The 23,779-nt window shown below is 45.5% G+C and overlaps 1 long non-coding RNA gene across 3 annotated transcripts in view; it reads left to right on the forward strand.

Annotated features, from left to right (window-relative positions):
* LOC143694988 (uncharacterized) overlaps positions 1-22,925 on the forward strand; it is a 31,764-nt gene extending 8,839 nt beyond the window's left edge. For all 3 annotated transcript variants that reach the window (XR_013183826.1, XR_013183827.1, XR_013183828.1), the window contains exons 3-4: positions 8,073-8,237; positions 9,520-22,925. This is a non-coding gene — a long non-coding RNA (uncharacterized LOC143694988). The remainder of the gene's footprint in view (positions 1-8,072; positions 8,238-9,519) is intronic.
* The last annotated feature ends 854 nt before the right edge of the window (positions 22,926-23,779 follow it).

The following is a 23,779-nucleotide window of genomic DNA, read 5'->3' on the forward strand; positions in this document are numbered from 1 at the left end:
AACGAGGACATGGAGGAAGTAGAGTAGGAGGAAGCCCTGGACGAGGAGGACCATGAGGAGGAGTATGAGGAGGAGGAGGAGGACAGGGTGTAGAAGGATGAGGAGGAGGAGGACAACAAAGAGGAGGAGGACAAGGAAGAGGAAGAGGAGCAGGAGCAGCAGAATCCTGCCGCTCGCACTGCCCGCACAGTGATTCTGCAGCACCCCCTGCCCCACAAGCATTGCCTGAAATAAATAGGGCAGGAGATCTTTCTCCTTTTAATGCCTTTATTAAAAATCAGCTCGGGTGGGAAAAACCGACAGGTCGCACTCACACCGCTGCTGCTTCCAGAAGTGGCACAGAGGAGGAGTGCAGCTTTGTCTACTGATTTGCAGGCAGTGCTGGGGCTTCTGTCCTCACGAGAGCATCAAAAGATTCCCACTTTTTTGGTTTGACATTCGGAGTCCTCTTTCCAGCCAACATCTTTAGGTTAGGGTGAAAGGTAAAAAGGGTCTCAGCAGATACTGGATTCTGTTCCTCATGTCTAGAGATCACTTTGATCCCTTAATTCCGTGTTGGCTCGTTGTATTTAGGGCTTTTTGCTAGATTTGGTGAGGGGTTTCTTCATTTGCATGCCAACCCCGATGTCCCCTCCTCTTCACCATCCCGGGTGTCATTGTCCAGGAAGCAGCAGGGTGTTACTCGACAAAAAGGGGAATTCTCAGCCATCAACAACAGGTAGTTAATGAAAAACTATTAACAATAGGTTAACTATTAACAACAATAAACAGTTAGAACTCCACCTTGGCAGCAATTGGCCCAACCTGGGAACTCTGCAACCTTTTAAAAATGGCAACTTTTCTACTCATAACAGTCCCCCCTCTTTTTCTTTGACCAGGCTTAAACTTAAGCTCACATCAACTTGCAATTTCTGACTCATAAGCATAGAATTTCTTTAATTTTTTTTTATTGATTATAAATTTCTTGAGCACTCTGGTAATCATGGTTAATTAACTTTATTACTTTTTCTGGTTTCTTTAGGTTAATTTCTTCAGAGATCTCTAGGTTGGCCTGCACAGCAGATGTTACCAATTTCATTAAGCAGGGAAGTTAGCATAGTAAAAAGAGCAAACCAGCAAGTGTACACACAGTGAAGAAAGTTACTTTTTTCCACCAATTTCCTTTGAAAGCCCATAGGTTATCCTCCCAACTGGAATCAAGTGCAGGAGTCTGTTCTTGGTTACTTACATATGCTAGGTTTTTTTATTTCGTTTGAGATGTTTCTAATGATTGCACTCTTTAATACTGCCTGAAGCCTGATGATTCTGTTTAACTTGGATATTGGGGTCCGATAACCCCAGGACCCATCTTGAGCCCAGGTGGCTGGGCCATAAGTCTTGATAATTTTTCTTGGGGTCCAAACCTGGCTCTTACAATTCTGGATTCTTCCAATTTCTATTGCGCTTCACCTCCTTTGTTTGGTTTTTCTTAAATCATTGTATATAGGAACTCCTCAACTTGATCCAGATTCTTTGGGTAATCAAAAGAAAGCTGGCTTTATCATTCTAATGGTGCAACTGCCAGACCAGTCTCCTGGCAATTTAGTGTATGCTGTAGTACCACAGATCCAAAACAGGTGTTTAGGGCCCCCCCCAAAATGTGTTCCTAGTTTTTGTTGGGCATTCCCAATATTTAGAAATTTCTTTCATTCCCCAAAAGGGGTTTATCTCTTTTTCAGCACACTCATAAAGTTCATATTCTTCATGGTGGATGCATTTGTTCTCTTCTTTTTCCTCAACAGACCAAAATCAATTTGGATCTCTTGGGATCCACTGGGTAGCAGAGTTCTTTACTGCTAAATACCTTTTACAAACCATTCTTCTTACTCACGTACTGTACCCCTTCCCTTTTCTTAAAATACCTTTTTCTTTTATTATTCTTGCTTTCAGATTTCATTGTTGTTTTCCCTTCACCTCTGTAACGCTAAATTCTGGCTTATTCTGTATCCAATTTAAGATTTCCAATAGCCCTAGACTAATCCCTTCCCATGGCCAAATTTCAGTCATCTGGGTACTTCCACAAACCCAACAATTAGTTAGATTCAATTTGTGGCTGATTTTTTTAACTGAATCTATGAATAGATTCTTACCTCAGGGTATCTCTAAATGGTCTTGTTCTCTTATTGCTTTTACTATCTCTTTCTCTTTGATCAGATCTACCAGGCTTGCTTCAGTTGCATCCCATTCAAAGCATAACCAGGCTTCTCCTACAGGGCACTCTGCCAGGAGTTGCTGCCTAAAAGTGTCAGTATTCCAGGCCATCCAATACATTTGCTCATCCTCTTGACAAAGGACCAATTGGGAGGGGTTAACACAATTAGGGTTAGAATTGGTGTGGACTCTCTGGACTCAAGGAGCTTACTTCTTCCTCCTCATAGAGGTGTTGGTAGCACTCACTGCACGGCTCTCCTGGGCTCCCCAGATCACCACCAGCAATGAAAGCCATCATTACTACCCTTCCCAAGAGTCCAGTATGGGTCATCTTGCATGACCTGCCCACCCGGCCTTGCCTCTTGGGGAACTTTACTGAGAAGAAGCTTCCAATCTCTTTAGAGTCTCTTTTACCCGCTTCTCTGGTTAAACTTCTCTTGGTCTGTTCTCTACTAATTTTGGTTTCTCTTAGGGGAGTGCTCTGTAGAGGATTAACCTGGAGTCTTTGGAACTAAAATGGGGCAACTTCAACAGAATTACTTATTTACAGTCTTAAACTTTTTACAAACTTATTTTACACACAGAACTGTCTTGAAACATTTTAAGCTATGTTATGGCTCTGATACCAATTCTTTTCCTATACAGTTCAGTCTTTTTGACTCCTCTTTCTGAGAGTCAACTTTTAAGTCTTTTGGTCCTTTTATAACAGTATACTCAGGTGAATTAACTTGTGATGTGGTTGACTCTTGTCCAGTGCCCAGAGGTGAGAGTGGTGTGGAATCTGGTCCAATGCCAGAGGAGGAAGCTCCTGTCGAATCTGGTCCCGTACCTGGGGGTGAGACTGGCCCTTTTATTCTTGTAATGTGAGTCCAACCTTTTTCTCTGGTCCACACAGCCGAATTAGTGATGAGGAGTACATGAAAGGGGCCTTCAAATTTAGGCATTAATGGTCCCGTATTCCATGATTTTATCAAAACCCAATCTCCTGGGTTAATGTTATGAATTTTTGTGTCAAGAGGGGAAGTTTTGGGAAGCTATCGTCTTTTTCTAAGTCCTTCCAGAGTTCTTCTAATGATCTCTAAATACTTTTTGGTAGCCTCTTCTCCTTCCAGATAGTCTCCTGTGCTATAGGGTGTTAACAAGAATGGCAGTCCAAACACCATTTCATAAGGTGAAATCCTTATGTCAGACCAAGGTCTTGTTCTGATGCGCAAAAGCGCTAGGGGCAAACACTTTAGCCAGTTCATTTTTGTTTCTTCGATCAATTTAGTTAATACCTTTTTGAGAGGTTTGTTCATCCACTCCACCCTCCCACAACTCTGGGGGTGCCACAGACTTTGTAATCTCCATTTTATTCCTAAAGCTCCAATTATATTTTGCAATGTTTGGGCCACAAAATGTGGACCTCAGTCTGAGTCTATGGTGTTCACCATTCCATATCTGGGGATAATGTTTTCCAGGATTACTCTTGCCGCTGTTTCCCTTTTAGCTGGGAATGCTTCCACCCAATGGGTGAGATGATCCACTATAACCAGTAAGTGTTTGTATCTTTGCACTGGGGGCATCTCAGTGAAATCTATCTGTATGCCCTAGAAAGGTCTTAGAGTTAATTCCTTCCCTCCGGGTGCTACCTTTCTCATAACCTTCTGGTTTACTTTTTGACAAATTAAACACCCTTTTGTAATTGCTTTTGCTAGGTCATATATGCACAGACTTATGCATAGGTTATTTCTTAGGAAATGATCACATAATCCTTGGACTCCCCAGTGGGTTAATTTATGTAGTTCTGTTAGCACTGTCTGAGCAAGTGCTTTGTTTAAAAACACCCGTCCATCTGAGGTTAACCACTCCCCTCGTTGCCCTTGGTGTAACTTTAAATCTTTTATAGCCTTCAATTCTTTTTCACTAAATATGGGTTCTTCTCTTCTTTCTCCCTCCTCAGGTGTGGTTTCTGCTTTAAAAACTTTCACTGGATCCCCTGGTTCTAAAGCTGCTTCCCTTGCTATCCAATCAGCCAGTCGGTTTCCGCTAACTTCAAGGTTATCTCCTTTTTGGTGCCCTTTTATATGGACCACCGCTATTTCTGTTGGTTTCTGTAGAGATTCTAATATGGACCTGACCAGGTTCTCATGGGCTAAGCTTTTTCCTTTTGAGCTTAGATATCCACACTCCTCCCGTATTTTCCCAAATGTGTGAACTATCCCAAATGCATCTTGGGAGTCTGTATAAATGGTTCCCCGGTCTCCCTCCAGTAAGTCTAATCCTCTTTTCAGGGCATATATTTCACAACTTTGGGCTGACCAGTTTGGGGGTAGTTTCTCTTTTTCATCAATTTGTAAAGTTTCTCCATCTATGATGGCATAATCTGAAGTTATTTTTCCATCTACTGCTCTCAAAGAGCCATCTATGAACAAGATTCTTCCAGTTGCTAGAGGCTGATCTTTTAAATCCTCTCTTACTTTTGTTTGGAGGTTAATCAATTCAATCATGTTCTAAATTCTCTATAGGCTCTCCCATAAAGAATTGTGCTGGATTTAGGGCATTTGATGTGAATTCTAAATCATCTGTGTTCATTAGTATTATTTCATATTTTAATATTCTTGCATCAGTTAGCCACTACTGAGTCCTCTGGCTCAGCACTGTTTTAAGATTGTGAGGAGTATGTACTTTGATTTTCCCATGTCAGGTAAATTTTTGGCTCTCTTCTATCAGGATAGCAGTAGCTGTTTGTATACAAACTGGCCAGCCTCTAGCCACTGGATCTAACAATTTGGAGATGTAAGCCACGGGTTTTCTGCAGCCTCCCCACTCTTGAGTTAGTACACCATAGGCTATACCCCCTTCAGCACTCACAAAAATATCAAAGCTCTTCCTGAGGTCTGGTAAGCTTAGGACCGGGGCAGAAGACAACTTGTCTTTTAGGCTCTCCAGTTGTTGATCATCTTCTGCTGTCCAAATTATGGGATCTGGAGCTACTAACTTATTGCATAAAAATTTTACACTTTGTGTGAATAGATCCAACCATAACTTACAATATCTGAACAGGCCCAGGAGCTTTCTCACATCCCTTTTTGTTTTTGGATCTGGGAGAGATAAAATACCTGAAATTCTGTCAGGGCTTAACTTCTTCTATCCCTCTCCTATTATGTGCCCAAGGTATGTTACTTCTGATTGTACAAACTGTAGCTTCTCTTGAGAAAGCTTTAGTCCTTTCTCCCCCAGAAAATTCAAAAGCTTAATGCTAGTTGTTCTGACTTGATCTTTTCTCTTCCCTGACACCATCAGGTCATCAACAGACTGCAGGATCTGTACTTCCTCTTCAGGGACAAACTGTTCCAACAAACCCTCCAAGGCTTGTCCAAAGAGGTTGGGGGATTCCGTGAACCCTTGTGGCAATTGGGTCCACCTTAGCTGTTATCTCCTTTTTGTACTTGGGTCCTATCATTCAAAGGCAAACCAATCTCTACATTCTGTTGCCAGAGGACACGCCCAGAAAGCGTCCTTCAAATCTCTAACAGTGAACCAAGCATGTTCTCTTGGAATTCAGCTTAGGAGACTATACGGGTTGGGCACAACTGGATGTCTAGCAATGGTCCTTTTGTCGACCTCCCTCAGATCTTGTACCAACCTGTATTTCCCTTCAGCTTTCTTCACTGCCATTATAGGGGTATTGTGTGGTGACATACAGGGTTCCCAAATTCCCTCTTGCAACAGTTGTTCAATAACTATGGCAAGCCCCTTCTTTCCTTCTAGGGAAATTGGATACTGTTTAACCCATATGGGTGATGCACCATCTTGCATTTTTATTGTTAGCGGCGGGATGTCCAACAGGCCCCGTTTTCCCCCTTCAGCCCATACCTTGGGGTTTATCTCTGTGACATCCCCTTGGGATAACTTCATTATCTGGACCACCATCCTCCCTTCTCTTGGGACAATCCCAATCCCCAAATGAACCTGTAGATCTCTTCTTAACAAACTTTTTTCTAGTTTAGGCAGGTAAATAAAATTAGCTTTACACTGTCTTGAGTTTCTGATTATTTTTACATCTTCAATCACTGAGGCTCTAAATGGTTTCCCTTCAGCCCCTAATACCTCTCAAAATTTTCTCCCAATTTCCATACCTTCTGGTACTTTGTTGAGACAGGACTTATCTGCTCCTGTATCAACCAAAAATACAAATTTCTCATTTAGGGGTCCCACCTCAAAGTTTACCAAGGGCTCTTCTAGATGTTGCATTGGGTCTTCTAAAGTGTAAAGCCCTTGACACTCCTAATTGTCACCTCTAAGAATCTTCTCTAAGGCTTCTTGTTCCCTGGCTATTGCCTCATCGAGACGGAGCTTTTTACAAAGCCTCCATACGTGTCCAGTCTCTCTGCAACAATAGCAGCATGTTTCACTCAAAGGGACTTGAGGTCTCTCCATCCCTCTTGTACCTGACAGTACTGGCCTATCCTTGCCTGCTCCTGGTGGTGGACCTGCCCACTCTTTTGTTACCTTGGACTGTGGGATAGAATTGCTTGCCCCCACACTTTCTCTAGCTACCGCAACCATGATGCTGGCCTTGGCCTTTGCTCTTTTTTCTTCCCTCCTTAAATACAGCTTCAATACTTCTCTCAATAACTCATTAATGTCCTTCTCTTGCCAATCTTCAATCTTTTCCAGTTTTCTCCGTATATCAGGTCAAGATTTAGTAACAAATTGGACCTTTAGTAGCACTGACTTTCTGTGGTGTCTGGGTCTATTTTGGAGTACAATTGGAAGTTCTGCTTTAGGGAACTAAGCCAAGTAGCAGGAGCTTCATCCTTCTCTTGTGCACCCTCAAATGCCAATTTGGTATTAGTTCCTTTGGGAACTGATTCTCTGATCCCCCGAATTATCAAAGACCTATATTCTATCATGGCCTTCCTCCCTTCCTCCTGATTAGGGTTCCAGCTGGGATCCGTTAGTGGCAATTTTTGTTCACTGATGGCACCTGGGGTCCTGGACGGTTATCATTTTCCCAAATTCTTATGCTAGCAGCTCTAATCATCCGGACATCTTCTGGGGAAAATAATATATTTAGAATGGAATTCATCTTCCCCCAAGTGTAGATATGTGGACCTAAGAATTGATCCACTTGGTTGGCAATGCCCACAGGGTCCTCAACTAAATGCCCTAACTCTTTCTTGAATCCTCTCACCTCTGAAGCGGTTAGAGGAGCATTCACAAAGCCAACACCTCCTGCTACTCCTGCCATAGGAACTTCTCTGAGGGGAAAAAGTCTCTCTACCTTGGAGGTCTTGGATCGGGTACTGCAGTATGGCCCATCCCCAGACACAAAATTACTCATTTGAGGGGTATTAGCATGTCCTGGGTTGACTATATGATGCTTTTATCCCCAGTCGTCTCATTCTGTTTATGTTGAATAATAAGTTTTGCACTTTGTGTTCCAGAGAGTGAAGGGGGGGAAGAGAAGAAGTGGCAGTTTTTTTCAGACACTGTACTCACTCCTCCACGTTCCTGCTCCTGGACTGTTGTTGTCTGCAGATGGACAGACAGCGGGACAGAGCTCTTTTTTGCTTTTAGTTAGTTTTAGGTAGCTGAGGCAAAGAAGTTCCCTGGACTCTTGGTTTTTTTCCCTTTTCCTTGGACCTCTTGAAACCTGCTCTGGACTGAACACCCAGGGGAGCACCGGCAGCTGCATCTGTGGCCTACTGGGCCGGGCCTGGCCTGCGACATTTCCAGCACTGGAGGGACTGATCAGAGACTGAGTGAGCTGAGCTGCAACCCAGGGAGGGACTTTCTCAGTTTGTCATCTCTTTTGGAGTGGCAAGGGATTTTATTGTTTGATACTGGTTAGGTTTTATTGTTTAATAAACAATTTTTTCCCACTTTTCTCCAAGGAGGTAATTTCTCCCGGACCAGCTGTGGGGAGGGGCCGATTGGATCTGTTTTCCTACCGGAGCTCCTTTGAGGGATTCTCTCACAAATTTGCTCTAAACCTGGAAAAGCATCAACCTGGACTTGCTGTAGGTCAACAGCTGTATCTGGTGATAAGAGGTTACCAGGTAAGGAGGCATTTGATTCCCAATTGGGGGGAGGTAAAGGGACAGCAATAGGAGGGGGAGAAGAGCCTGAGTGCTTGTTAAGTGGAGCTGGAGAAGGGGTGAAAAGTGCAACAGGTGGAGTAGGCACTTGTGGGGGTGCAGAAGGAACTGGAGGAGCCAAAGGGGGTGGTGAGGGAGTGGCTACTAGGGGAGATACCAGGTCTACCATAGGAGAAGCCAAAGAGGTAGAAGAAGGAGTTAGAGGAAGCAGTAATGGGATGGCAGCCGGGGGAAAAGCTGGATCTGCCATTTGAGGTGCCTGAGGAAGAGGATTATAAGTTGGAGCAGCACCAGGAGGCAAATAGTCTAGGGGGTCCCACCTGTTGTGTTGTGTTTTTTATTTGGCACATTTATTGTTTGATTTGTTGTTTAGTAGTCCTTTTGGGTTATTTCTCCCCCTGTTTTAGAGTGACCCCGACCTGCCTTTGTTATTTAATCGAGCCAGGTGTCAACTTATCTGTTGTTACTTAGCTACTTCCCTGCCAAGTTTCAAACCCCTTTCCCCCCACACATCCAGTTGTTAACCCCTCCTATCCCAAGCAGTTTTCCTCCCTTATATTCCCTGCCTTGTGTCCCACCCCCAGTTCTCCTGATTAGCTGAACATTGTATCCTCCCTTGAGACCTGCCCCCCTTTATAAGCTGTTGTTTGCCCCCAGTTCGTAGCCTGGGACCCCGGACTCGGGGAGTTTAACATCACATAAAGGAACCCCAGTGCCACCCAGGCCCGTGCTGTGGCCCCTTTTGTTCCATGCTGTGCCTCCACTGGTAGCTGAGAGTCTGTGGAGCCCCGAAAGAGGGGGACTGTCACCCCCCCGTCACCATCTAGCTGGGACGTGCGACACCACATTGTACTACTCTCTCTAACTCCAGCATCTCCTCCTTCATTCCCCTCTTCCTTCCTCTGCACCTTACAAATTTGCACACCTTCATCCCTGATAGCACTCTTCAACCAACATGCTGCATATAATAGTTGCTCGGGATCGGTATCCTTCCGAGCTGTCAGATAGTGACTCAGTTGTTGACACATCCACTTGTCTTTTGTCCCATACCACGGCCATCCTCCTTGCACATCTAACTCTGGCCAGACTTCTAAACAGTAGTGAATCATCCTAACTTTATCTAATCCCTCCGTGGCCTCTATAAAATCCCATCTCTCTAGCAGTTCACTAAGGGACTATGGGGGGGTATATTCTTCAGTCTCTTGCCTCTCTTCTTACTATTACGTCCTCTCATGTTTTTCAGGCCTCCACAAAAAAATCACAAAGGTGCCTCTGCTTGAAAAGAAATGTACTGACAGGTAACTCAAAAGAAATCCTATTTGAGAAGTCCCAGCCTCCTCCACCGAGACTCAAATTTGCCTGACCCCTTTCTTCAGTACTTTAAAAGAAAAGAACTGCCTGATTTCTAGTTTGCCTGGTCTCCCTCGTCAGGATTTACATATCAGCACTTTAAAAACTCGAGACCCCAGCCTCCTTTGCCGAGACTTGTGCCTGACCTCCTTTGTCAGGACTTAAAATAAAAACTGCTTGATTTCTTAAATTGCCTAACTTCCCCCGTCAGGACTTACATATCAGGACTTCATGTGCGGAGACCTCAGCTTCCTTCGCTGAGACTTGTGCCTGACCCCTTTGTCAGGACTTAATTTGCCTGCAGGACTTGTGGACTTGCCCGAATCCTTCTCGGGACTTGTGATTTACCTGACCTGCCTTGTCAGGACTTAAAACAAAAACAGTGGCCTGATTTTTAGTTTGCCTGACCTCCCTCACCAGGACTTACATATCAGGACTTTAAAAACTCGAGACCCTGGCCTCCTTCACCAAGACTCATGCCTGACCTCCCTCATCAGGACTTAAAAACAAAAACTGCCTGATTTTCTAAATTGCCTAACTCCCCTCATTAGGACTTACGCATCAGGACTTCTGGGCTGCGTGCCACTCACACACTATTTTTTCTGCATGCCCAGAGGGGGGGCCCTCTTTACCCCTTAGGAGGTGCCTCCACCACCAATCCCACTCGCTGGCCCCCGTTCCTGGCTGGCCCCCTTGTGGGAGTCCAGGACTGCGGTACTGGGAGGTCCCCACTCGCTCCGAGGATCCGAGCTGCCGGCCCTCGTCTCACTCACACTCCACTCGCTCGCCCCCTGCTCCTGCTGCCGGATACTCTCACCAGTCCGGCGCTCCTCCGCGTCACTGGTCCCAAGCCGATCTTCTCTAGTCCTAATAGCCAGCTGTCCTGGGGGTCCAGAGTGGGCAGCCATCCCAGTCCTGGTGTCCTCTTCAGGCGTGGCCATCCTGGATGAGTGCCCAGCTGAAATAAATAGGGCAGGAGATCTTACTCCTTTTCAATGCCTTTTTTGAAAATCAGCTTGGGTAGGGAGAACCGACGGGTCACGCACACACTGCCACTGCTCCCAGGAGTGGCACGGAGGAGGAGGAAGAGTGCAGTTGTGTCTGCAGGTTTGCAGGCAGAGCTGGGGCTTCTGTCCTCATGAGAGCACAAGGAAATTCCTGTTTTTCAGTTTGACATTTGAGGTCCTCTTTCTAGCTGACATTCTTTAGGTTAGGGTGAAAGGTAAAAAGGATCTTAGCAGACACTGGATTCAGTTCCTCACCCCTAGACATCATTTAGATCTCTTAAGTCCATGGTGGCTCATTGTTTTAGGGGTTTTCCCTGCTAGATTTGGTGAGGTGTTTCCACATTTGCATACCAGCCCCGATGTCACCTCCTCATCACAGTCTTGGGTGCCATTTTCCAGGAAGCAGCAGGGTGATACTTGACAAAGAGGTATTTCTAACTATCAACAACAGGTAATTAAAGAAAAACAATTAACAACAGGTGATTCCAACATGAAATTATTAACAACAAATAGTTAAAACTCCAACTTAGCAGCAATTGGTTTAACCTGTTAACTCTGCAACTTTTTTTTAAAAATGGACAACTTTTCTACTCATAACAGAGGCTGTGAGGGTTAGCCCCCCTCATCATTCCTTGATCGATGACAGGATCATGTGACAAGGATTCCAAATTCAGTGCCATCCAGAACTGTAGCCCCACCTGCAGCATCCCAAAGATGGACTAACCAACTAATTAGGGATTCATCAGGTCTTCTAGTGTAATCCTTCTGTAGGCCACGAAGGTCCTTCAGGGAAAAGGACTCAATATTGGCTTCTGATCTTGTGCCTGCTGCTTTGACTCCTGATTTTATGTCAGGAAGTGTTGAGGTTCCTTCTCCTGCATCATCATCATCATCATCCACTGGCTGATCAGTCTTGGCCGTGCACTTTCCGCTTCTAGTACTGGTAGCAGCAGCCATTGGTTTAGCTGCTGGCTTAGGCTCACTGTCTGGTTTGGCTGCTGGCTTCGAGCCTGGGGTGTTGGCTGCAGCCTGAGGGACTGGGATAGCTGCTGATTTATCTCCCTGCCCCCCTGCCTCTGTCTGCTGCCCGACAGTATCTAGCAGTGTGTGATAAGCACAAGCCAGGGCCCAGTTCACTGTAATGATCTTTTTCTCCTTAGGCTCATCCTGCTACTTCTCTTTCAGGTATTTCCCCACCTCAGTTGGGTTCTGAATTTGTTCATGGGGAAAGTCCCAGACTATAGGGTCAGAGAATTCCTTCAGGATTTGGCCCATATCCTCCCATTTCCCACACCACTCAGGATGTTCCACGCCTGGGTCTACTCCTGAGTCAGGGGTCTCATCAGCCCGTCTAGAAATCTCAGCCCTCATTCTGGAGAAGCAGCAGATGTATAGAGGAAGCTTACCAGATTGAATACCAGAAAGATGGTCTCTTGAACATTCAGGGGAATCTGAACATTCTCCAATAGCGATGCTACAGATTCAGAGGAGAAGAAGGAAAACAAAGGCTGAAAAGCCTCCTCCCCTGCTCCTCCTCTAACAAACTGGGTGCATAACCATAGCCATTAACCATTCATACCTGGAGCAGACCCCAGCATGTTTATAAACTCCTTACAAATCATTACCACCAAGCCCAGCAGGAGAGCTATTGTGGTCACTGCCCCTCTGCTGTAAAAACTACCTATTAGGGACAATACTAGAGCTGTTTCTGGATAAGATAATAAACCTAGGGACCATAGAGGTATTAAGATCTCAAAAAACCCTAGGGACCAGAAATGCATGCAAACCTTCACCCCAATAGACATTATGAACTCAGAAAACATGGCTATTAACTGCTATATATGAAGACAGAGTAAGGGCAGCCAAAATGCATTCAAAACAGGGTTTTTTCACTCTCTCTCTCGAGCCCCACACATTGGGCACCAAATTTTGTCCTGGTTTAGGGCAAATTTGGTAGAGAATCTCCAAAGGGGGGCCCCTCCCCTAAACCAGTTTGGGAAGAATTACTCGGAGAGAAGGGGAAAGAACCTGTTTATTTAATAGGCACAGCACCCCCCAGCATACAAAATGAAAAATGCCAGGTGACACCACTCTTTCACCACTCTGAAAAAAGATGACAAATTCAGAAAGTCTCTCTTGGAGGTGGTCGCTCTGTTATCAGTCCATCCTGAGCTGGGGTAGCTGCTGCAGGCCACAAGGTGCAAACTCTCGGTGTTTCCCAGGTCCCAGTCCGCAGCAGGTTCAAGTTAGTTCAAAAAAGGAAAGAAGAAACAGTCTAGGAAGAAATTTGGACTGTTTAGCTAAACTAGCTAATGAGCAGAAGCAAGAGCAAGCAGAAGCAAGGAAGAAGCAAGAGTGAGAGAGAAAAGCGAAAAGCAAAAGCAAAAAAAGCAAAAGCAGCACCATGTACTGCCCTGTCTCTGTGTCCTGCCAGGCTGATAAGAAAACACAAACAAAACTTTCACTCTTCAGAGCCAGTCTTAAAGTCACAGAACATAAACATAAACAGAACACATGAATGGGGATACAAGCATCATAACGTCACCCTAGGACACACGGGGACAGGGGCCAGGGCCCTGGGGGTGGCACAGGGGGACAGGGACCCCCTGGCAGCGTCCCCGTGTCCCCCAGGGCCAGAGCCTGGGCCAGGGCTCCTTCACCCAGCTACCAACGAGGCCTTGAGAGCCCTGAAAAAATCCCCAGCAAGGGAGCAGCAAAAAACAGATTTAATATTAAGGGCAGCAGCACAAAGTTCCTTGGCAAGAGTCACTCTGCTCCTGCTTGGACACTTCAGACACACCAGGGAAACAAAGCAACAACAAAACCAAACAGAATCCAGGCAGTCAAACCAGAAATGAACCGAGAACTGTCCCTCTGTGTGTGTGTGTGACACAAGGACAGTGAGGGCAAGGATAAAAGGAATATGGCCTAAAAGGTTAACAGAGCTCAAAGTTAACAGGACTTAACTTATACCTTAACCTTAACTGATACTTTCAACTCCACAAATTTGCAAAAGAGCAGAGTGTAACAGCATTTAACCTAACTTAAAACTATGACTTAGCAATTTAACAGAGGAATAACACTTAAGAATATTTAACTTAGCTGATAACTTATATTGAAGGTAACAACTTAGCAACTAAGAACAACTCTTAGCAGCATTTAACTTCACTTAGACCTTGTGATTTAACCTTCCCTACAGGCCTGACTGACTCAGCTATGCAAGGCACTCCAAGCCCTCAGAGAGCAGCATTTCTGCCACATTTCCCCAGCACAGGCACTCCTGTGTGCACACAGACACAAAGAGTCAGTGCAAGGCACCTGGGAGCAATTCCCCTGAGGGCAGGGAATGCTCACTGCTGATGCTTTGGCATCTCCCCAGCGGGCAAAGGGTTGAGCCTGGAGGAGTGGGGGGATCGGCCCAGGCTCTGTGCTTGTTCAGAATCCCTGAGTGCAGCAAACGGGAGAGTTCCCGGCTCGGAGAGGCTCTGCTCAGAGGGAGTCTCTGGCCCAGGAGAGCTCCAAGGGCTCCTTTTGGAGCGCTGTTTGCAGGGCCCCAAGAGAGGGGCTTCAGTCCCAGCAATGCTTCATCCTGGCCGCACTGGGCACCAACAGCTTTCTTTGGCAGGGTGAGAACAGGGATCTTGTGCCACTGAGGGAACAAAACCAGTTCCCAGGGCTGCTGCTAAAGGAACCAGGAGCTGGTTGGGCAGCAGCAGTGCCTGGAGCAGACAGTGTTTGTGATGAGCTGCAGAGGAGCTGAGCCCAGGGGCTGTTGGCCAAGGCTGAGGCCCAAGGAGCATTTCTCAGCTGGCAGAGTGGCCTGAGAAAGGCAGGGGGGAATGCACCAGGACAGGGTGATGGAACCAAGGGACCATTGTGACACTGTGGAAACTTTGAGACCAAGGGACCACTGTGACATTGCTGGGCCTCATGGAACCAAGGGGACTGTACTGACACAGTGTAGCTCCATGGAATTTAGGGATCATTGTGACACTGAGAGGCCTCATAAAATCAAGGGTCCATTGTGACACCAGGGGGCCTCATGGCACCATGGAGACTACTATGACACTTTGGGGTGTCATGGAACCAAGGGGCCATTGTGACACTGCAAGACTCCATGGAAGCAAAGGTTCATTGGGACATTGCAAGGCCTCATGGAACCATGCAAAGACAATTAAGACACTTTAGAGCCTTATGGAACCAAGGAGCCATTGTGACACTGAGAGGCACCATGGAATCACAGAGACCATTGTGACACTGAAGGGCACCATGGAATCATGGAGACCATTGTGCCCCTGGGGGTCCCCACAGAACCAAGAGGACCATTGTGATATTGTGGGGCCTCATGAAACCAAGAGGCCTTTGTGACCCTGCAGGGCTGCATGCAACCAAAGGTCCATTGTGACACTGCAGGGCCTCATGTCATCACTGGTCCATTGTGACACTGAGCAACCAAAGGAGACCATTGTGACACTGCAGGGCTGCATGGAACCAAAGCTCCAGGGTGACACAGAGTGGCCTCCTGTCATCAATGGTCCATTGTGATACTGTGGAGCCAGAGGAGACCATTGTGACACAGCAAAGCCCCAGCGTCCAAAGGTCCATTGTGACATTGCAGGGCTCATGGAACAGAGGAGTCACACGACATTGTGGGGCCTGGGGAACCACGGAGACCATTGTGACACTGCAAGGCCTCATGGAATCCTTGGGACTATTGTGACACTGCGGGGTCTTATGACACCTGGGGGCCACTGTGACATTGTGGGACCCCCTCGAACCTGGGGGCCAGTGTGACACTGCAGGTCTTCTTGTAATCAAGGGGCCATTGTGACACTGCTAGAACCCATGGAATCAAGTCACCATTATGACACTGCGGGGCCCTATGTGTGGAGAGCTTTGTGGACAGTTGGCTAGCTGAGAAAGGTCACGTAGACATGATACCGCTGATTAAGATTTACAGAAAGCAAGTCTAGGAGTCAGCAGTCAGTGTCCAATCACTGATGCGACCTTGCTGCAACATTAGGATGGGGGAGAGGAACTTTTGCCAGAAATATGGAGATAGTTTCAGCAGAATAACCACAAGAATGTAGAAGTAATAACAAAATAACTATAAGAAAAGAGAAGTAGGCGTGGTTGCCCGATAAATAATTAACTAATAATGAGCTCAGCTTTGCAATATGTATAAGCTTCATTAACACCAATATAAATATGTCTGAAACATCTCAATAAACTTGGAGATTTGCTGATCACTCTTGTTGAGTGCTGCATTTCTTCCGCTGACCCGACAAATGGTGATCCCGCAACGTGATACTGGCAATGGCAACCACGGTGGATCGGTGTAGGAGTTCAGGTCCTGTCGCAGCAAGGACAACGAAAGCACCGCTGAAAAAGGGAAAGTGCCACGCCCTGGGTGACCTCAATAGTGAGCCCGGTCGATACGTGCTGCCGAGACCTTGTAGGGCTGCAACAGCGCGCTGACTTTTTTAAAATGCATAGAGAAAGGCAAGCAGCATATGATTTATTTACTTGCTTTTTACAAAAGTGTCAGTTTAAGGGCATAGATTTGCAGAAAGAGCTTCCTGGGTTGTTAGCTTATGGGTATGAACAGGGAGTTTTTCAAAATCCTCGTACAGTACATGAGTTGACAGAGTGGCGCAAATTTGGGGACAAGCTGTGGGAGGCAGTCATAGATGATGATAAAACTGCAAAAAAGTTGGGAAAGTTGTGGCGAGTTGTGCATGATGAGTTATTACAATATCAGGCAGAAGAAAAGGCTGCTAAGCACGCTAGCGTGGCGCATGAAAAGAATAGGATTATGGGGACTGGTTTAATTGTCCTTTACCCCCTGCTACATCCAAAGTCATTTTGCCACCAACATCGGCTCCTGCTTCAAGCAGCAGCTCACCCCCTGCATGTGCTACAACAGCACCGTCCACACTGCCTGTGTCAAACTCTCCTCCTCCTAGTAATGAGCCGATCCCTAGGTCAGAAAGTGACCTAGTGGGGGCCATTGCATGAGAGTGAAGGGAAGCATAGGCAGCAGTAGCAAAAAATATCATGGATACAGGGGATGAGGAAGCTATAAAATCAGCTATGGATGTTGCTTGTCCAGTGATATATTCTCCTGTAGCAGGGGGTGGGTTTCAAGCAACAATAACTGCTCTAGACTGGAAGTTGTTGTCGCAGTTACGGTCCACAGTTAGTCAAGTTAGGGTAACCGGTGAGCCCACTAAACAAATGATTGATTATATCTGGGGGACTAAAGTTTTGCTGCCGGCTGATTGCAGAGGAATAGCGAAGCTTATCTTCACTCAGCATCAGCAGCTCTTATTTAAGGCACACTGGCAGTCATTCTGTCAGGAATGTGTAGCAGTAATACGGCAGCCAGGCGACCCATTACATGGGGTAACCCCAGAGGAGTTAATAAGTCTAGGGCCTTTTCTTCGGACAGAAGCACAGGCGTTAATCAGTCCTGATAAGTGTCGGGAGGCTATGCGTCTGGTGCGGTTGCCTATAGATAGGATAAAAGAGCCAGTGGGAATTCCTTCTTATATGGGAAGAAAGCAAGGAAGAGATGAATCATTTGGAGCTTTTATAGATAAGGTAGCCAATGATATTGAGCAAGCAGGAGTCCCAGATTTCATGAAAGGTACTTTGTTGAAACAATGCGCCGTTCAGAACAGTAATCAGACTACAAAGAACATATTTAATACCCTAGGAGCTAATTGGTCTATAGAAGAAGCTATAGAACGATTGGCAAATGTGCCCATAGGGACTCAAGCAATGTTAGTAGATGCTATTAAGGAGTTAGGAGCAGGATTACAAAAACAGGCAGAAGTTTCACAAAAACAGGCAGAAGCCTCACAGAGTCAGGTGTTAGGTGCTCTTGCCCCCCTACAAGCAGCGGCAACAAATACTCCACGGGCTCTATCTACTGGCCGATTCAAATGTTACCGGTGGGGAGGTATAGGACACAGGCGACAGGCCTGTCAAGAAGCCAGCGTCTGCCTGATGCCAAAATTGTCGCTTGGACACCCACAACACCGGAGCCTGCCGACACCGCTTGGAAAATGGGAAAGCCAGCGCATCCACCAGCCGCCGTGCCCAGACACAAGTAGCTGCTGTCAACACCTCAGCCCAGCTTCCCTCCAACCAGCCACCGCCGGGAGCCTTGGATTGGACGTGGCAGCCGCAGCAGCAGTAACCTTGATGACCACCCAACTGGAACAGGTTCTGACTGGAATAAAGAGACCAATCATTTTTGATGGATTACCTATGGGAGCTTTACTTCTGGGTCATTCATCGGCTACTATGATGGGATTATTTGTTTTACCTGGGGTAATAGACGCTGATTATACAGGGGAAATTTGTGTTGTGGTGCATACTCTTTTTCCACCTATACAAATTGAGAAAGGACAAAAGATAGCTCAATTGGTTCCTTTAGAACAAATGGGTAAACTTTAGCCCCTCATCAAACACAGTCGAGAGGGGAGCGAGGATTTGGTTCCACTGGAGGACTTATTTTATTAATAATGAACCTGTATTGCAGTCCAAAGCGCAATGTAATAATGGAGTATCGGGGTGTGAGGCAAACCTTGGAAGGATTATTGGATACTGGCACGGACTCCAGCATTGTTAGTCCAGATTTCTGGACCCACAACTGGCCATTGCAGCCAACCACAGTGCCAGTTACTGGGGTTGGAGGCCTAACACTTGCAAGAAAATCACCCATGTTATCTGTAACTATTGATGGAAAAACTTTGTGGAGTGTTTTGTCAATTGTACATTTGCCCCCTGCTGTACAGTTCCTTATTAGTCAAGACATTTTGGCTCAAATGGGAGTAGTACTGACAAATGAGAACCCTTTAGGCTAATAGCCATTGTGTGAACTTTCCAAATCCCATTAACTTAGACCACGGACATTCCTGTGTGGGTTAAGCAATGGCCGTTAAAAAGGGAAAGTCTGGAACAAGTTCACATACTAGTACATGAACAATATAAGTAAGGTCATTTACAGTTGTCAACAAGTCCATGGAATACCCCTATCTTTGTTATTAAAAAGAAGTCGGGGAAGTATCGCTTAATACATGATTTGCAGGCTGTAAATGAACAAATAGAGCCTATGAGAGCCTTACAACCAATATTACCTAATCCGGCCATGTTGTCAAGGGACTAGCCACTTTTGATTGTTGATCTTAAAGACTGTTTTTTTACTATTGCTCTTCACCCTCGAGACACTCGGAGCTTTGCTTTCACTGTGCCAGCTCTAAACAGGGAAGAGCCAGACAAGAGATTTGAATGGGTTTATCTTCCCCAGGGCATGCGCAACAGCGCCACCTTGTGTCAACTGTGTGTTGACAATGCTTTACAACCTTTGCGGCAGGCCTGGCCTGAAACAATCATTTATCATGATATGGATGATATTTTATTTGCGCAGCCACAACCTTTTACAGGTCAACAAATTCAAAAAAATACATGATGCCCTGAAACTACATAGAGTAGATGTAGCTCCTGAAAAAATTCAATTATCTGCACCTTGGAGATATTTAGGATGGATACTTACTGATCAAATTGTAAGCCCCCAGAAATTGCAATTAAATATTAAAATACATACACTTCATGATGCTCAAAAGTTACTTGGCGATCTACAATGGCTGCACCCTATTGTAAGCATCCCTAATGAACTATTAGATGAACTTCGACCTTTACTGAAAGGAACTGATCCAGCACAGCCTGTCCATATAACCTCTGAGAAGGTTAAGACACTTCAACAGATACTGGACTGTGTGACACAAGGCAGTGTTCAGAGACGTGATCTTAACATCCCTATACAGCTGACAGTTTGGTGTGGAACTAAATTTTTACTGGGTGCGCTTACTCAGCAAGACAGAAAAACAGGGGAGGTATGGGCTTTGGAATGGATATCTCCTCCACTCCAACAGCATAAAACCCTTCTTCAAAAAATTGAAATTTTGGCTGATTTGCTGAAAAAGGGTCGTGAACGGGCGTTACAGAGTATGGGAAAGGAACCTGGTCAGATACGGATACCAATGAAGAAGGGTACATTGACCTGGTACCTGACAAACAGTATGGAATTACAAGAGGCTCTGTTGGGAGCCGGTAGCATAATTGCCACTGATGATATTCCCAATATACCATTGAATTGGATAGGACAGTGGAGTTGGATTCAATGCCCAAAAAGATCACTAAAGCCCTTATCGGATGCTAGAACTGTTTATACGGATGCGGGAAGAAAATCCAAAACCGCTGCAGTGACCTGGCAGGAAAAAGGACAATGGCATCATCAAACACTCCAAGCTACCGAGATGGATACCTTACAAACGATGGAGCTATTGGCTGTTGTATGGGCCATGATGCACTTTTCTGGGCCTCTCAACATAGTGACAGATTCTTTGTATGTTACAGGAGTGTGTGAACGAATAGAGGATGCCTCTATAAAAGAGGTTCAAAACAGGAGGTTGCATGAACTGTTTATACAGTTGCAGAGGGCAATTAAGCTGAGGAAGCATTCTTTCTCTGTTATCCATATCAGAAGTCACAAATGGGAGATTGGTCTAGGAGAGGGTAACGCGCGAGCAGATAAGCTAGTCTCAATCACACAAGCAACTCCAATTCCCAGGCAGACTATGGCCAGAGTGGCACACTCCATGTTCCACCAAAATGCAAAAGGCCTCCATAGAGAATTTCAGATACCTATGGAGGAGGCACGGGCAATAGTCAAAGCCTGTCCCATATGTAGTCATCATAATGGGGGCTGCGGGTTAGGTCTGGGAGTTAACCCAAGAGGGCTGAACACAAATGAGACCTGGCAAATGGATGTCACACATGTTGCTGAGTTTGGAAGGATGAAGTACGTGCATGTTACCATAGATACTTATAGTCATTTTATATGGGCCACAGCACAAACGGGTGAGAAAGCAGGGCAGGTGGAGAGACATCTCAGTAGTTGTTTGGCAGTAATGGGAGTGCCACAGCGCATCAAGACAGATAACGAGCCTGCTTACTGTAGCAAAAGAATAAAGCAATTCATGCAAATGTGGGGAATAGAACACGTGACAGGCATCCCTAATTCTCCTACAGGGCAAGTGATCGTAGAGAGAGCAAATGGTACCTTGAAAAGATATTTGAGTAAATACACAGATATCAGAGAGTCACAAGAAAGATTGTTAAAGTGTTTATTTGTTTTGAATCACTTGTGTGTTTTTGGGGAAAGTAAAGTTCCTGCTTTAATTCGTCATTATGTACAAGAAAAAGATGGTGTGAAGCAAGATGTATAGGTAAGATACAGAGATCCTAAAACAGGACAATGGCAAGGTCCTGCTAAGGTGTTATACTGGGGCCATGGGTATTTTTGTGTTTCTACCCCTACAGGATCTCTGTAGGTACCTGCTAAATGGACCCGAGCAGCTGTGTTTGATGGAACACCTCGATCACCTGAGCGAAGAGGATCGTCAGCGAGTGGAGACGAAGCTCTTGATCATCCTTCGACCGATACTTCTTAAACTGTAAGGACAGTGTAGTTTTGCCATCAACCAAGCAGTTGATCAGTGCAAATCTGTTGATGATATATTAAGCTTGCTTTCAGCGCTTTCTACATTTGAATCTAGAGGGCCTAGGATTTTAGCTTGTATTAAGTGTCATAATAGACATTGTGCTGCATAGATACGGCTTTTTTGCGGGGGTTGTCTGGAAACTAAGTGGGTGCATCAGTCCTAATTACCTGAATCGTGGTGCAGGAGCTGTGATTTCTATTAACAGTTCAACTCCTGGCAAAGAGAACTTGAAGCATTTACAAAGCTACCTAGCCACCAAGGGTTACAGTTGTATGAATCCCCAGAACAGATAATCCTTGCATGGTTTAGGTGGGAAACCCAGCATTTAGTCAAATGCACTTTAGGGCAATCTCAGTCGTGTATTTTACAGTCTAAGTGTGGTCAGGGTATTCCCCTGTCACAGTAAAGTGTAATAGGTCCTATTTCAGGAGGTCAAGATCCCAACCGAGCGTGGGATGATTGTTTGAGAAACCTAAAGAGGTTAAATCTAGGCAGATCAGAAGGGAAAAAGAGAAAAAGAAAAAAGATATATTCTTAAAGGTTTGTGACAAACATGTTTGTTTCCAAAATGTCTGGGTGGTTCACAGCAGTGCCTGGAAAAATCAGGGTGACATGGAGACCTTATGCTATTACTATACTAATCTTTGACCTTTTTGCGGACAGTGCAGACCATCAAGCATGGGCCCCACTTCAGCCCAAGACTAACATAGGGGTCACCCTGGCAACCTTAACTAAACAGGAGGCTGTTTGCCTGTCATTATCTTCTCCTGGCAATCCATTTACAATCTGGTTGGTTGGGTTACCAGCAGACTCCTGGCCATGCCCCTCACATGTACCCACCTGTAGAGTCAACAGTGCTAGGGCAAGTGTGGATAATTGGGATCAATGGGTTTCCTTTTTTCCCATAGCACCGCAGGAACCCCAAGAATTGGAGCTGTTAGGTTCAGCGATGGCAGATGCATATATTCATTTTAACCATAGAAGCCAGCTGCCAGTCAAGAACCATTCCAATATTGTAACTTCCAGCATGGCTGTCTACCATAATGCAACAGCCTGGTGCAATTATACCACAAAGAAAGTGTCAATCTCATCAAATGACCCTATTCAATTGCCAGCAGGATACTTCCTGATATGTGGGGACTGTGCTTGGCCCGGTATCCCATCAATGCTGCACGGGGGACTGTATACAATTGGACGGCTGTCTCTACTTACAGCCAACATGTCCATGATACTAAACATGAGCCACCACCATCGTCGCAATAAATGAATGGCTCATGCATTTGCTGCAGACTGCAGGGATGATGTAAAATTCTGGTCCCTAGGGGCCATAGTTGCAGCATCTTTCTTGACTCCAGGGGTATCAGCAGCAGGTGCTCATGCTATTTTAAACATATAAGATGTTGGCTTTCTAAGCAAACCAATGCCACCTCTTTGGCACTTTCTAGCCTTTTGCTTGATGTTGATTCTATTCACCATGCGACACTTCAAAATAGAGCTGCAATTATTTTCTTTTACTTGCACAAGGCCATGGTTGTGAAGAATTTGAGGGCATGTGTTGCATGAATCTTTCTGATAATTCACAGTCCATTCACTCCCAACTCTCTGAGTTGCGGAGGTTAAATGGGAACCTACAGGTAGAATCGGGCCTTGGTATTGATGGATGGCTCAAATCATTAGGCCTGGGATCATGGTTACGCTCTACTGTTAAGGTCAGCATTATCATGGGAATTATAGCTTTGTTGGTAGTATTAATTTTGCCATGCTTTTGCATGTGCCTACAGAACATGGTGCAAAAGATGATATCTGCTGCATTTAATCGGACCATGCTTGTTCAGCAGAAAAACGGGGGAAATGTGGAGAGCTTTGTGGACAGTTGCCTAGCTGAGAAAGGTCACGTAGACATGATACCGCTGATTAAGATTTAGAGAAAGCAAGTCTAGGAGTCAGCAGTCAGTGTCCAATCACTGATGCGACCTTGGTGCAACAACAGAATAGAGGAGAGGATATTTTGCCAAAAATATGGAGATAGTTTCAGCAGAATAACCACAAGAATGTAGAAGTAATAACAAAATAACTATAAGAAAAGAGAAGTTGGCGTGGTTGCCCGATGAGTAATTAACCAATAATGAGCTCAGCTTTGTAATATGTATAAGCTTCATTAACACCAATATAAATATGTGTGAACTATCTCAATAAACTTGGAGACTTGCTGATCACTCATATTGAGTGCTGCATTTTTTCCGCCGATCCGACACCCATGGGTCCAAGGGACCATTGTGACACTCTGGAGCCCCATAAAACCAAGGGAACATAGAACAGCTCTGGCTGGTTTGGCCTCCCATGGGCAGCCTGACTGCTCCAAGGGACTTTGCATATTGAGGGTCACTTCTCATCTGCTGCTGAAACACTGGGGCTCTGTGCTTCCCTTCCCAAAGGAAAAAAACTGTCCTTCTGCTCCAGGCAGCCATGGCCAGAATTGGGATTTCACCTCCAAATTTCCTTCTATCCCGGGATTCTTCCCATAGGAATATTACCAGGACAAGTCTGGTTGGCAGTGGTTCACAATGGTCAC

The sequence above is a fragment of the Agelaius phoeniceus genome, chromosome 11 (assembly GCF_051311805.1).
Source record: "Agelaius phoeniceus isolate bAgePho1 chromosome 11, bAgePho1.hap1, whole genome shotgun sequence".
Taxonomy (NCBI): domain Eukaryota; kingdom Metazoa; phylum Chordata; class Aves; order Passeriformes; family Icteridae; genus Agelaius; species Agelaius phoeniceus.